This window comes from Ovis canadensis, chromosome 8, assembly GCF_042477335.2.
Source record: "Ovis canadensis isolate MfBH-ARS-UI-01 breed Bighorn chromosome 8, ARS-UI_OviCan_v2, whole genome shotgun sequence".
NCBI classification, from domain to species: Eukaryota; Metazoa; Chordata; class Mammalia; order Artiodactyla; family Bovidae; genus Ovis; species Ovis canadensis.
Genome location: NC_091252.1, coordinates 85,844,890 through 85,860,973, shown reverse-complemented (window position 1 = coordinate 85,860,973; position 16,084 = coordinate 85,844,890). Strand labels below are relative to the sequence as shown.

The 16,084-nt window shown below is 50.3% G+C and overlaps 1 pseudogene; it reads left to right on the top strand.

The window, feature by feature from the left end:
• Nucleotides 1-5,758: 5,758 nt before the first annotated feature.
• Nucleotides 5,759-16,001, top strand: LOC138444958 (UL16-binding protein 3-like; annotated as a pseudogene).
• The last annotated feature ends 83 nt before the right edge of the window (nucleotides 16,002-16,084 follow it).

The window sequence follows — 16,084 nt, the reverse complement described above, 5'->3', positions numbered from 1 at the left end:
GGGAAAGTTCACAATTAGGGGGACAGGACTTAGCAAGGCCCAGTAGATGCTGCTGATCTCCCACTAGGATTGGTTTTAGAAGCCTGGAGAGAGGGCTGGCCCACATGGCATCAAAGAGAAATTCCAGAACTTCTGAGGCAGATGGTAGAGGAGGGGATCCAAGGCTCAGAGAAGTGAATCTGCCAGGGTAGACACAGTATGAAAGGGCAAGAAAGTGTGCAATCCATCGGCTCCATGGGAAAGCCTGAAGGATTCTATGGAGCCCTAGAGGAAAGCATGGATGAGAAATATGTCCAACAGCGCAAGTGAGATCTGCCAGGACTTGAAACCTGGGATCTGTGGACCTTTGCTTTAGTGCTTGCACCTGGACAATGATCTCCTCCAGCAACAAAATACAAAGAAATTATAAGGGACTGAAAATAACTGCACACATGCCAAGTTGGGCTTAATTGTGAATGAAAAGATAAAAAACCCAACTGGAAAAGCAGGGTAAGGGGTATGATCCCTGCACAGGGCACTGCCACGACGGTGGGCAGGCCATCTAAGCCATCCCTCAGGTCCTAACCCTTGGCCTGCCCCTACCCTTACCCCATATAAGGGGCTAGCCTGCCCCCCCACCCCTCCCAAGGCAATGAGCAAGGAGACCCATTGCTGGTGCTCGCGCCCTCACACGGCAGCACATGTCCCAGGGAAGCCTTGCCTGGATTTCTTATCTGGCCCTTTATCCACTTCTATCGAGTAAGGTTCTGTTTGGGCCATCCAAGAGTCTATTTCTCCAGTCCTGTGTACATTCTGGCAGCTCTTTGGTGGGGTTAATGGTGACCCCCACCAAGAGGACTTATGCCATACCCATGTCTGCAGCACTAAGCATATCCAAGTCTGCCGAACCCAGAGCCCCTGCCCCTGCAGCGTCACTGACTCAATGGGCATGAGTTTGACTAAACAGTGGGAGTTGGTGATGGACAGAGAGGCCCTGGCGTGCTGCAGTCCATGGGGTCACAAAGAGTTGGACACGACTGAGCAACTGAATGAACTGAACTGAATGAACTGATTGATTAAGGAGGCCAAGAAGCCTGGTCACTAACATACTGTGTGGCAACCACGAAGGGCTACTGTACCCTTTCTGCCAGAGCATCTGGGCATCTCTGTGACCTTGGGGTGCAACTTCCCCGTGGTGACAAGTGGCCACCTGAACCTCGGCTCAGAGTCACCAGTTTGGTTGGTCTGCCTTCCTGGCCCCTGGGGGCCTCAGGACCCTCATTCAGGCATTGTGCTCCCCTCACCCTTTGTCCCTTTCCCTCGTCTATTATCTCTCCACTTCTCCTCTCTCTGTCTTATCCTTCTGAGAGAGTGGACCTCGGCAAGGACAGCATCACTCCTCTCAACTTAGGAGACAAAGCTCCCTCTGGCTGTCAATGGCTTACTTTGATGCGTGACAAGCTGGTGGCAGAGACCCACCTCATACCCTGCAGGTCTTGGTCCAGCAGGTTCTGCCTCATAAGAGATTTGTGAGAATGCTAGAGGTTCAAACCTCTTATTAGGCAGTGGCTGGGCGTCTAATCATACCAATATTCTCGCATCGATTTTCCTGCCGCCAAGAGAAGCCCTGTTGGGAACTCAGTGAAGGGGCAGATTTCTAAACGCTGGTTTACACATGGGTAAGAATCCCACCTCTGGGCTGCAGGCCCACAGCCGATGTACAAGGGGCTGGTTTCTGGGCTTGATCACCCCAGTGGGCAGTGGACAGGGTGCTCCCTCCCTCACTGGCCCTTTCTGGAAGCCTGCAGGTTGGTGCCTGAATAAATAGACACCCGCAGGTGCAGGGGCTGAAACGGCAATGGCACCCTTCTGTTTTTCAGTCTTTTCTGTGCCTCCTCCCTTTTGCTCCCCCTTGGTCCTCATACCTCCACTCCTGTCATTTTACATCCAAGAGACTCCCTGCTGGGTCACCTTTTTCACCACCACTTGTTTGCTTTGTGTTCCCACCTCAGGCTTGAGGTTCCCACTGGCCCCCTTGTAGAAGGGCCAGTTGAGAGAAGACTTGGGCTGGGCTGGCCAAAGTGCCCCAGAGGCCACTTCCCAGTAAGACCCTCTCTTTGTTTCTTGTTTGTTAATTTTCTGTCATTGGGAGGTTCTGTCAGTCAGTGAATTTAAAAGCATCTTTGTTTTATGTACTTTTCTCTGTCCCATTGCTCGTGCAACGCTCTGCTACAATTGTGGGCATGGGTTACTTGTTGTTCAGTCATTCAGTCATGTCTGACTCTTTGTGACTCATAGACTGCAGCAAACCAGGCTTCCTTGTCCTTCACCATCTCCTGGAGCTTGCTCTCACTCATGTCCACTGAGTCAGTGGTATCATCCAACCATCTCATTCCCTGTCATCCTCTTCTCCTCCTGCCTTCTATCTTTCCCAGATTTTATTCAATGAGTCAGCTCTTCACATCAGGTGGCCAAAGTACTGGAGCTTAAATTTCAGCATCCCTTCCAATGAATATTCAGGACTGATTTCCTTTAGGATTGACTGGTTTGATTTCCTTGCTGTCCAAGGGACTCGCAAGAGTCTTCTCCAACACCACAGCTCAAAAGCATCAATTCTTCAGTGCTCAGGCTTCTTTATGGTCCAACTCTCACATCGATACATGACTACTGAAAAAAACCATAGCTTTGACTATAGGCTCTTTTGTTAGGAAAGTGATGTCTCTGCTTTTTAGTATGCTGTCTAGGTTTGTCATAGCTTTTCTTCCAAGGAGCAAGCATCTTTTAATTTCATGGCTGCAGTCACTGTTCACAATCATTTTGGAAGTATTAAAAAACAAAACAAACAAAAAAGGGAGCTTGAATTTCTCCCTTCCAAAAATGTAAGTCTTTCGCCTGGGTTCTCAGGAACCATCTGATCCATTTGTGGTCCCCTAGAATGAGGGGAAAAAATAGCATTTTCAAAAACCGAAGCAGTAAAACAAGGAGATTTCTAGTTCTGTCTTTACATGGAAATGAATTTGTAACTGAGCTGGATTTAATTGGGTTAAGGGAAGGTAGGCACTATGTAGGAAAAGGAGGACATCAAGGCTGTATATTGTCACCCTGCTTATTTAACGTATATGCAGAGTACATCATGAGAAACGCTGGACTAGAAGAAGCACAAGCTGGAATCAAGATTGCTGGGAGAAATATCAATAACCTCAGATATGCAGATGACACCACCCTTATGGCAGAAAGTGAAGAGGAACTAAAAAGCCTCTTGATGAAAGTGAAAGAGGAGAGTGAAAAACTTGGTAAAGCTCAACATTCAGAAAACGAAGATCATGGCATCCGGTCCCATCACTTCATGGGAAATAGATGGGAAACAGTGGAAACAGTCTTACACTTTATTTTTTTGGGCTCCAAAATCGCTGCAGATGGTAACTGCAGCCATGAAATTAAAAGACGCTTACTCCTGGGAAGGAAAGTTATGGCCAATCTAGATAGCATATTAAAAAGCAGAGACATCATTTTGCCACCAAAGTCCTTCTGGTCAAGACTATGGTTTTTCCAGTGGTCATGTATGGATGTGAGAGTTGGACTGTGAAGAAAGCTGAGCACCGAAGAATTGATGCTTTTAAACTGTGGTGTTGGAGTTGACTCTTGAGAGCCCCTTGGACTGCAAGGAGATCCAACGAGTTCATTCTAAAGGAGATCAGTCCTAGGTGTTCTTTGGAAGGACTGGTGCTAAAGTTGAAACTCCAGTACTTTGGCCACCTCGTGCAAAGAGTTGACTCATTGGAAAAGACTCTGATGCTTGGAGGGATTGGGGGCAGGAGGAGAAGGGGATGACAGAGGATGAGATGGCTGGATGGCATCACCGACTCAATGGACATGAGTTTGAGTGAAGTCCAGGAGTTGGTGATGGACAGGGAGGCCTGACGTGTTGCAATTCACGCAGTCGCAAAGAGTCGGACACGACTGAGCAACTGAACTGAACTGAACTGAAGCACTATATAAATAAAGTCTCAGACATATCAATAAAGCTCACCAGAACACATTTCTGACACCAGGAAAGACCCTGAGTCAGAATGATTGGCCCGAAATGACCCAGAAACTAACTCCATCACCAGAGAACCTGAGACTACAAGCCATGTGGCAGAGCAGTTCTCCTGGGTTCCCTTAACCTGCTGCTCTCTACCCTGTAGCCCCTTCCCAAAAAAGCCTCTTGCTTTGTCAGCATGGAACAATTCACTTTTCAGTGTTAGACAAAAGCCCACTCTCAGACCCTGCAAGGAGTCCCCCTTTCTGTAACAGATGGTGACTCTGGTGGGATTTCCTCACTGCCACTGATGCCCTGACCATTCAGGTACTTATGGACAAGCTTGTCCACTGACTGACCCAACCCAGTGGCCTAAACAGGTATTTTCTTTTCTCCTTTGTCTCCCCTAACTCTGACAACTGGCCTGAGTGCCCTGATCTGATAAGGAACAAGTGAAAGAAAAAGGATCATTGAAAAAGCAAGAGAGTTCCAGAAAAACATCTACTTCTGCTTTATTGACTGAGCCAAAGACTTTAACTGTATGGATCAGAACAAACTGTGGAAAATTCTTCAAGAGGTGGGAATACCAAGCACCTGACCTGCCTTTTGAGAAATCGGTATGGAGGTCAGGAAGAAACAGTTAGAACTGGACATGGAACAACAGAGTTGTTCCAAATCGGGAAACGAGTAAATCAAGGCTATATATTATCACCCTGCTTATTTATCTTATATGCAGAGTGCATCATGAGAAATGCTGAGCTGGAGGAAACACAAACTGGAATCAAGATTGCTGGGAGAAATATCAATAACCTCAGATATGCAGATGACACCACCCTTATGGCAGAAAGTGAAGAAGAACTAAAGAGCCTCTTGATGAAAGTGAAAGAGGAGAGTGAAAAAGTTGGCTTAAAGCTCAACATTCAGAAAACCAAGAACATGGCATCTGGTCCCATCACTTCATGGCAAATGGATGGGGAAACAATGGAAACAGGGACAGACTTTATATTCTTGGGCCGCAGAAATTACTGCAGATGGTGACTGCAGCCATGAAATAAAAAAACTCTTGCTCCTTGGAAGAAAAGTTACGACCAACCTAGACAGCATATTAAAAACCAGAGACATTATTTTGCCAACAAAGATCTGCCTAGTCAAAGCTATGATTTTTCCAATAGTCATGTATGGACGTGAGATTTGAACTGTAAAGAAAGCTGAGTGCTGAAGAACTGATGCTTTTGATCTGTGGTGTTGGACAAGACTCTTGGTGCAAGATCCAACCAGTCCATCCTAAAGGAAATCAGTCATGAATATACGTTGGAAGGACTGATGTTGAAGCTGAAACTCCAATCCTTTGGCCACCTGATGCAAAGAACTGAGTCATTGGAAAACACCCTGATGCTGGGAAAGATTGAAGGCGGGAGGAGAAGGGGACAACAAAGGATGAGATGGTTGCATGGCATCACCGACTCAGTGGACATGAGTTTGAGTAAACTGCAGGAGGTGGTGATGGACAGGGAGGCCTGGTGAGCTGCAGTCCATGAGGTCTCAAAGAGTCGGACACGACTGAGCGACTGAACTGAACTGAATTGAAGGAACAAGAGCTTGCTGTCTCCTGTAACCAGTGCACGTTGGCGGGTAAACAGGCGGGTAGGCTGGTTTACAGGAAGGCAAACCTGTGAGTGAGGGAGCTGTCAAGAGTGCCCAGCCCAGACCCTGGCGCGAAGCCTCCAAGCGGAAACCTGGGCGGGGCCTGTCGGCGGAGGGACTGCCCAGGCAGTCAGCACAGAGGCGGAGGTCCAGACCGCAGCCGCGGAGGTCCAGACCGCAGCCGCGGAGGTCCAGACCGCAGCCGCGGAGGTCCAGACCGCAGCCGCGGAGGTCCAGACCGCAGCCGCGGAGGTCCAGACCGCAGTTGCCGGCTAGCGATAGAGGATCACAGGTTCTGACTTGGCAGACTCGCACTCTGGCAAAACTGCGATCCAGGTGGGAAAGGGAGAGATGGGTGACTCCAAGAGCAGTCTTGGCTTCCTCGTTTTGCTTCTGATTGTCTTGTTCAGCGGAACTTCCAGCGGTGAGTTCCAGGATGAACCTGCCGGGGAACGCGAGGAGGTTGGATGGGTTCTGACCCGGAAAGGGCATGGGGGTGGTGTCCGCGGGGTTCGCGAAACTTCTTGCAGCGTGTCGCCGTCGCCTCCTCCTCTTTCGCTTCCCTCGGCCCCTTTTCTCCTCAGAGGCTCCTGCCAGCTTCTTGCCGGCTCTACGGGACAGAACAGGGGTGCCTTGGGTGAAGTAGTAATGCCGGGAGTTTGGGAGGTGACGCTGGGAGAAGAGGGCGGCCATGACGCGGCAGGAAATGCGGTGAAACCACCCAAAGGTCCAGCCCGCCCCTGGAAAGTGGGAGCCCTGGAGCCTGGCGGTTTGGGACCAGTCGGCCTTCCCGGGGAGAAGGGACCCAGACCCACCCCGAAAAGCACACTCTCCTGCCCCGACCTGTGCAACAGAGACCCTTCTGGTCCCTCCATCTCCCGGCCCTTGAAGGACCCGCGCTCTTTCCCGGCGGTAAGTTATAAACGCAGAGCCGACCCGGGTGCCCAGGCGGCGACGGCGGCGCGCTCCTGGCTGAAACGTGCTTGAGTTGCTGTTGTCCGAGCCGCCGCTGCTGACTCCACCCCGGTTCCCGGGCTCCAAGGCGCGTCTCCATCCGTGTTCCCTGGGCTCCACCCCCGGCCCCAGGGCTCCACCCCAGGACCCCGAGGCTCCGCTGCGCGGCTCCCCCAGGAATCCCTGGGCTCTGTGGCGCAGTTCCTTCCCTGTTCCTGTGCTCCCCTGCGCGGCTGCACCCCGAACTCCGGTGGCGGATGCTAGCCTCTTTCTGTGCAGGGACCGCGTGCACTGGCCCATTGGTCTAGATGCAGAACATTTTTTATTAGAGAATTGATCCTGTTGGGCACCACGTATATCCCTTAACCTGTTAGTACCCAGCGAAATAGATGTCCTGCCTTTCACGTGGCCTGCAGAGTCCAAGTTGAGTATAAGTAGGTTTCCAAGTAGACAGTTTCCTGGACCTTCCTCAGGTCAGCATTTCTGCTTGGTGGGGGTGGGGGTGGGGGTGCGAGGGGCACGGGGTGGAGGGATTTCCACGCACTATATTGTCTCTAGCTTTCCTTCTCTGCAAAGTAGATGATGAGGTTATGATACTAAATGCAGTGCTACACTGATAGTATTAGTCTGTCAACTGTCAGTATTAGTATTGACTGTAAGTTCTTCAAAAACTTCCCTTCTTCAAAAATTTGAAAGGAAGGAAAATGTGCTACGAAATGTGATGGCTTGTGCTGGGCCTCAGATTCGGAGGAGAAGCCCAGTTCCAGCAGCTGGCCCAGTGTCTCACAGGGTTCCATGTAGCCCTGGGGGCCTGTGTCTGACAGTCCTCTCACAGTCCCCCAGCGTCAGGGGGAAGGTGCCTGCTGAAGTCCGCTTGGAGCCAGGCAGCCACATACATCACCCAGCACCGCAGAAGCACATTGTCTTCCAGAACACTGTGCCTTAGGAATGCCATAGCATCTGAACTTTCTAAGACAGGCTTAGGGATGTGGAATATTTTCTAGATATCACCTTCATTAGGTTGAACTGAAAATGTTTGTATAACTTTTGTGACCAAGAAATTTTTAAACAGTGTTATAAAATAAATAGTTTTTAAGATTGTTTCAACACAAATACTTGGACTAGCTTAAGGCCAAGTGCTTTTTAGTTTCTACTTCGTCAGAGTAATGTAGTTGATTCATCCTTGAATGTGCCGTGAGTAGTTGCTCACTCCTGTCTGACTCTTTGCGATGCCATGGACTTATACAGGGTTGAATACTGGAGTGGATAGCCTTTCCCGTCTCTAGGGGATCTTCCCAACCCAGGGATTGAACCCAGGTCTCCCACCATGCAGGTGGATTCTTTACCATCTAAGGCACCAGGGAAGCTCACAAATACTGGAGTGGGTAGCCTCTCCCTTTTCCAGGGGATCTTTCTGACCCCGGAATTGAGCTGGGGTCTCCTGCATTGCAGGTGGGTTCATTACCTGCTGAGCCACCAGGGAAACCCTTAAGTTTCTTTCTTTTCTCTCTTTCTTTTCTTTTTTTTTTTTAATATTTATGACTAGTCTTGGGAATTATTTGTCTATAAGATGAAATACTTTGTCTTAGGAAAAGAAAAATGAAAAAATGCTCTCGCCTTGTACAAGAAAAAGCAGTGTTGGAGAAAGAAAACTTAAAAGCTAAAGAAAAAAAGGAGAAAAATACAATAGAAACATAAACTACTCTTTCATGGAAAGTTGCCTTTAAAATTTTTTTTTTTTTAATACAGAGGAGTTCTGCCTTCTTACTTTGGGGAAAGTAGGAGAGGAATTTACTGAAACATCTTAAATTTGGCAGATCCTAGCATTTCTCAGTGCCAAAAGTGGGTTTGGGTCAGGTCAATAGTAAATAATCCCTTTTACTACACCTAGAACAGTCCTATCGTAGAAGGCAATGGCAACCCACTCCAGTGTTCTTGCCTGGAGAATCCCAGGATCGGGGGAGCCTGGTGGGCTGCTGTCTATGGGGTCGCACAGAGTTGGACACGACTGAAGCGACTTAGCAGCAGCAGAAGCAGTAGCAGTAGAACAGTCCTATGCACAGAATGGGTGCCTGAGTTGTGTTGTGTAGGAAAAAAAAAGTAAACAGATTTTGTGCTTATCTTTAAGGCTGGCTTAAGTATAAAATGGATTTTTAAAAATACTTGAAAAAATTAAATAATTCAAGTTATTAATAATAAAATTACATATGCATCATGAGGAAGGCGCTCAATGCCTAGCCACTGATCAGCACCTTCCTGGAGTCAAAGCTCCTCCCAGACAGCTCAGGCTGTTACTTGTTGAAGCTGGTTATGACCCAGATCCTACCACCTATGAAGGTAACAAGTGGTTGAAAAGGACAAGTTGGTTTGCTCAGGAGCCCCGTGAAAATAGTGACCTAATGTCCTCAGACCACCTCCAAGTTTCCAGGTTAGAAAGGGGGCAGAGGTGGCTGCTGCAGGGCACATCAGCGTCTTGAGCACAGTCAGGTTAGTTGGCACAAGGTGAACATTTGAGCACCACCAAGCTTGTGGTTTCAACCAGTCTGGGGGTCTGCGTGCTTGCAGCCAGCAGTTTTTATGTGCTGGGGGTCTGCTTCCTGTAGAAACAACTTGAGGCTTGTGTCAGCTCTTTGTTGTCTTTCAGGGAACTGGGAATTTCATGACCCTGCTCTGTGGCTGCTCACAGTCTAAATTGTTACCAGTTTCCCAGCCTAAGGAGTATTCCTTTCTCCATCTTCACATGTTCTAATCCTTAACTCTTAAACCACCATTTTGAGATTCAAAGGAAGCCAGGCTGACTAAAACTTTTCTACAAACAAGAGGCAGACAGAGACCATGGCGGGGGTTGGGAGGGTGGGGTCTTTCCCACTAAGGCGCCCTAGAGCCCTTTTGGTTACAAGACCATTTATTACCCATTTGTCCAGGGTCCCAAGAAGCCCAGGGCCTCCAACAGCTTCCTGTCTCTTGAAGAGAGTCTAAACATGCCCTCTCTCAACTGGCATCTTATCCCTCTGTCTGTTAACTCACCCAGCAAAACCCCCTGACCTGGCGCCCACGACCTAACTTAGGAGGGACGGGAACAGGGTTTCCCAGAGTGTGACACAGGGCTTGAGGGTGAGGCTGGGCATCCCCACTTCTACCCTTTGCTCCCACATTCATAGTGTCTAGGAATTGGGAGAGTAGCAGCCTATAATGGTTATTAAGGTAGGTGTTGACAGATTTTTTTTTTTTTTCTACAGAAGAAAGTAAATCTTGAGGTCTCTTTAGGCAATTTGGTATCTGTTTCTGGGTGCAAAAGGAGCTTCCATGTTTGTGGAGCACCAGAAGCCAAATATACTGTGTAAATCAACTGAGAACCAGACTTGTCCACTGTCCTGGTTTCTCACCCAAGTAAAGAGTGACCAACCCGTAGAAATCATCCAGGAGCTGCCTCAGTCATCTGTTTATGAACCAGAAACTTACCCAGTCCTGCCTTGTAGCTTCTGGTGGTGGGACTGTGATAGGAGTGTGGATCTGGCTGTTAGGGGCTCATGCACCCCCTCTGCTGTAGACTGGCTTCCTTGGTTCAAGGAGCCGTAGGGGACACTGCATGAAGCCACAGGTGTGAGCAGGGGACAGTGGCCCTGTATCAACTCTGGTGTCAGGCCTAGGTCCCCTGCTGGTACATCTGATTTGTTCCCTGTGGCCCTGGTTATTGCAAGCCACATAATCACTTCTATCCTATGACAGCTGGCCTATCTGAACTAATGGTTAGGAGTTGGTGAACCCAGATCATGCTGGGCTACTCTGACATTCCATGACCAGAGGCCTCATCTCTGCCAGGCCCCAGGACCATACCAGGAGCCACACTGAATGGTATGGGCTTTCTCACTGCAAGTGGTGTGTCCTTTCTTCAGGACACTAGGAGTCTGTGTTGTGAGCCTCCGAGTAAAATGCCACATACAGCATGTAGCCCCTTTCCAAACACAGATAGCTGTGACGTCACTGATTCTGTTGGGTCATCTGCCCAAGAAGCAGGTCCAGCCACACTCATCATTCATCAATTGTGACTGCTTTTGTGCCAGGACAGCAGTTGCATTGGATACCTAGGGTCTGCGAAGCCTGAAATGTTTCATATGTACCATCAGAGGAAACCTAGGACCTCAGTGGTAATTCAGTGGAGATAAGATAGGGACCAGAACTCTGCATGCCTAGGGAGACTGTAGGTTGCTACTTGTTTCCATGATTTCCTCCAGGAGATGATGTTGTTTACACGTACTATCAGGGAATGGGGAGTCAGGGTCAGAAGAGTGAATGTGGAATTCACGACTATGGTACCCTCACCCATGGTAGTTTACTAACAACACAAACTGTCCATTCATGTCAGAAGTCCAGGACGTGTGCAATGGACACTGAGTGGATCTGTGGACCCAGAGATAAGCACTGTTAGCAGGACCTGGGACAGGTGTCTATTAATTGCCTGGTCCTCGGAGCATCACCTCACAGCACGGGGGCCATGTTCACGCTGCAGTCCTGTGCGTGGTGTTAGTAGCACACTGAGTCCCATATGAACGTGGGAGTGGTTCCAGCTCACTTCAGTCACTCAGTCACGTCCGACTCTTTGTGACCCCATGGACTGCAGCCTGCCAGGCTTCCCTGTCCATCTCCAACTCCCAGAGTTTACTCAAACTCATGTCCATCGTGTCGGTAATGCCATCCAGCCATCTCATCCTCTGTCGTCCACTTCTCCTCTGGGCTTCAGTCCTTCCCAGCATCAGGGTCTTTTCCAATGAGTCAATTCTTCCCATCAGGTGGCCAAAGTATTGGACTGACTTATCCCAGTAAATAACCATGTGGCTCATCGGGAGAGAATGGAAGGACTTCTGCACTTGCTGTGGTGATGAAAGGGCCCTCCTCACCTGGATGGGACTTCTTTCTCTGGTGATGCCTTCTGAGAAGTAGCTCAGTTCTGGAAATTTTGGTAGGGATGTTTGGGAGGGATGGCTGCTTTCAGCCTGCTGATTATCCAGTCTTGTGTTTGTCTCTTGTTTCTGTCTCTCAATCAAGCAGTTTGCATCCAGGTTCACTGACCATCTCTTTGTCTCTAGGATCACCCTGTGCTCTGAGCCGGCATTGTGCTCTCTGCAGTCAGGCCCTGGCTGGCATTGGGACTCTCTAATCACTTTCAGCTTCCCTGATAGCTCAGTTGGTGAAGAATCTGCCTGCAACACAGGAGACCCCAGTTTGATTCCTGGGTTAGGAAGATCCGCTGGAGAAGGGATAGGCTACCCACTCCTGTATTCTTGGGCTTCCCTTGTGGCTCAGCTGGTAAAGAATCCACCTGCAATGCGGGAGACCTGGGTTTGATCCCTGAATTGGGAAGATTTCTCTGGAGAAGAGAAAGGCTACCCACCACAGTATTCTAGCCTGGAGAATTCCATGGACTGTATAGTCCATGGGGGTCACAAGAGCCAGACAAAACTAGCGACTTTCACTAATCACTTTGACCATTGTACCAACTTTGCTCCTGACATACAACACTCCACCTGGAATCTGATTTTTCCCTATTTTCCTTTCTGTTCCTGCTGGAAGCCAATGGAAACACAGTCTCCTACCACTATCCCTGATTTCCACAAAAGTCAACCTTGAGCTGTTGGAGATGCTTCTCATCCATGCTTTCCTCTCGGGCTCCATAGACTGCATCAGGCTTTCCCATGGTGCCTGGTGTCCTGGACACTTTCCCTCCCTTTCATTCCCTGTCTGCCCTGGCAGATTCACTTTTCTGAGCCTTGGATCCCCTCCTCTACCACCTGCCTCGGAAGTTCTGGACTTTCTCTTTCATGCCATGTGGGCCAGGCCTTTCTCCAGGCTTCCAAGACCCATCCTAGTGGGAGATCAGCAGTGTCTCCCCAGCCTTGCTAAGTCCTGTGACCCGTGATTATTAACTCTTCCTTCTCCTACTTGGGGTTCTGTGCTCACCTGCCGCCTCTTTGCCCCTCTCCCTGTGATCCTGCTTCCTCAGGGGCATCTCCACAGGCTCCCCATCTCTCACAGGACACAGGGTTAGATTCTGACAGTCCTCTGTCATCTAGACTTTTCCTGCATAGCAGCCTGGCACGTCTCTGCAAAGGTTATGATGCTGGGAATGGACCTGGTGGACAAGGGGACACAGCCAGGATGTGTGATCTTTGCCAGGCAGCGGACTCCTCCCTCTCCACAAGGAGAGGAGGGGCACTGGCTGTATGGTGTGTGCTGTGGGATGTCATTGCTCTGTCAGCCCGCCCTGCACTTTACTCCGCTCTCACATAACTGGGGGAAGGGGCCTGCAGGTTTTTTTCCCCAACCTCACCCTCACTGTGTTTTGCCTTCACAGACGCTCATTCTCTTTCCTATAATTTCACCATCGATCCTTGACCCAGAGATGATCAGCCATGGTGTGAGGTTCAAGGAGAAGTTGATCAAAAGGTCTTTCTCTCCTATGACTGTGGTACAGCTAAGATCAAGTACATGAGTCCATTGGGAGAGGAAGTGAAAAATATGAGCGCCTGGGAAGCACAGACTGTCACACTCAGAGACACTGGAGACTTGCTCCAGGGGCAGATGCCTGACGTTACACCGGAGAAACACACAGACAAGGGTGAGTTAGAAAATCCAAATGCAGGAGAAGTAGACTGGGGGCTTAGCTGCATCCACTGTTATCGGGTAAAAAAAAAAAAAAAAATTGGATATTGTCCTTCCCTAGTAGTCCAGTGGGAAGAGCAGCTGTTGCAGGAGACACCAGAGCCCGATTAGCTGGGCCAAGGGGAGGTGGACCCAGGTGGGTAAGAATCTGTCAAGCCCTGAGGCTGAGCTCTTTCTTTCCTTCAGTGGGATCAGGCCTTGTGACCCTGCAGGCCAGGATGACATGCTGGCGTGAAGACGATGGACACACCAATGCATCCTGGGGGTTTGGCTTCAATGGACAGCTGTGCCTCCTCTTTGATTCGGAGAATGGACACTGGACAGTGGTTCATCCTGGAGGGAGACAGATGAAAGAGAAATGGGAGAACGACAGGACTGTGACCGACTTCTTCAAGAAGGTCTCCATGGGAGACTGTCAGGCCTGGCTTCAGACTTTCTTGGTGCGCTGGGAGAAAATGTTGAAGACCTCGGGTAAGTGAGAAGAGTAGGAGAAAGTGGTCGTCCTCTCATGGTGACATGGACCCACTCCCATGTGGTGTGTGTGTGTGTGTGTGTGTGTGTGTGTGTGTGTTAGAATGTGATCCGTCAGAGGTGAGTTGTTCCTGGGAAAGCAATGGCCCGGGGACGCTCTGTCATCCTCCTTCCTCTTCCACTCCTGATGTCTCTCCTCACAGCTCAGGCGTTTGGACGACTGAACATGGATTTTTGCTGACCCCAAACCTGTAGACATTTTTTGGTTTCTGGAATTTATTTCTCACTGTACCCTCTTTCCAGAATCTTCTTCTAAATGTCACCAATACTACTTCTGGAAATCTGTCAATAGCACCTCTGCTGTCAGCTCCTGAGGACTGCATCCTCAGGTCACCATTTCTGATGTCACAGCGGGACTGAGTGGCTGTGTTGGAAACCTTGCTCCTCCATTAGCTGTCAGAGCCTCGTGAGGACTGGGCTCCTCCCTTCCCCCGTCTGGCCTGAGGATCTATCACAGGGGCCTCCATGTGATGGGTGCAAGCTGTCTACACAGTAGGAGTACTGAGTCAGGGGGGCGAGGAGGCATCTGCTGAGCTTGGGGTCTGGACAGGGGCTTCACTCTTACTCTCCTTGCAGCACCACTGACCACAGTCCCCACTACAGTGCAGCCCACGGCCGCAACCAACAACCACATAACAGAGATCATCTTTGTGGTTCTCGCCGTTTTCGTCATAACAAGCATCGTAATCCTTTACAAGAAGAGGTACTGAGGGCAGAATTCAGAGGGAAGGCAGGGGCACAGGGCCTGGCGTAAAGACAGGGAGGGAAATCCCAGCCAAGCCCTGCCCCTCATTGAACCTCCTCATCCTGCAAATGAGTAGGTGAACAAGGCCTCATATAACCTGAGAGCAAGAATTCAGACAAGCTCAGGCCTCAGTACTGAAAGGTCCTCACTGTCAGATGACAGTGGGAAGTGTGGGGCGGCTGGGGGCCTGTTGGAAGTTAAAAGGGTTTAGCCAAGTCCCCTGACTGAGCACACACCGCTGGCTGGCAGGGCCCCCGGTGGGTGGTGTGAGAACAGCAGGCACTCAGGGGGAGGGCAGGACTCAGGGGCCTGAGAGCAGCATGGGGCTCCACGTGATGTGTCAGCGGGAAGGGGACCCACCCAGGGGCCAAGATGAGAGGGGCTGGGCTCTCATCCCAGGAGGAAGGGGTGGGAAGGCCTTTGCAGACCCACCTCCAAAGGCCTGTTCTCACAGGAAGTGGCCTGGGTCAAGCAGGCAAGGCAGGAGACCCACAGCAGAGACTGTGGGAAGTGCTGAGGCCAGGCCTGTGTTCCTGGAGCAGCAGCAGTTGTGACTCATCCTGTGGCCTGCACGTCACCAGCCTCCTGGAGACCCAGAGCTCCATTGCCAAGCGGCCCTAACTTGAGCAGAGGTGCCTGGGGATGGTGGGCCTGAGCTGGGGTGGAAGCGCCCAACTGGGGGGACCAGGAAGAGATGGGAGCAGGGACCCTGGTCCTGAGAGCTGTGTGTGCTGCTCAGAGGCTGGAGGGGCACGAAGGAAGGCGTTTGCCTGCAGCCCCCCAAGGCTGTCAGGAAGCAAGTCCCCTCCTCTTGGGACCTGCTCCCTGGTCCTTTAGGCCCCCTTCGGGGAGGATCTGGACCTGAGTAAAGGGAGCAGATTGATTCCTCACTGGCTCCAGTTCTGAGCCTGAGCAGGGGGGCCTGGGGTGACTCTGTGATGCAGGAAGGAAGGAGGAGGTGACAAGAAGCTGCTGGGCCTGGGGTGGGGGTGGGGGTGGAGGACATAGGAGTCCCTCAGTGAGGGCAGGGCTGGGGGACTGGGGAGGGGAAGCCCCAGGATAGTGAGAGGAGTTCCTCAGCCTCCTGGACCAAGGCCTCTTTCTTTTCTGCAGGAGACGGTGCTCCCAGGAAGTGCGGCAGGTGTGCTGTCGGCCTGAGGGCTCAGTCTCTGCTCGGCCGCCTTTGTTCTCCTGTGTTCACTTTAGAGGCAAGAGAAGAGACCCAGGAATTCGGAGCCTGCCTTCCTGTTATGATGACAGGGTGGCTGCACTGTTACTCCAGGTTGTTTCTTGACTTCCTACTTTTGCATTCCAGTCCCCTATACTGAAAAGGACCCCTTTTGGGGTGTTAGTTCTAAAAGGTCTTGTAGGTCTTCATAGAACCGTTCAACCTCAGCTTCTTCATGTTACTGGTTGGAGCATAGGCTTGGATTACTGTGATATTGAATGGCTTGCCTTGGAAACGAACAGAGATTGTTCTGTCATTTTTGAGATTGCATCCAAGTACTGCATTTCGGATTCTTGTTGACCATGATGGCTACTCCATTTCT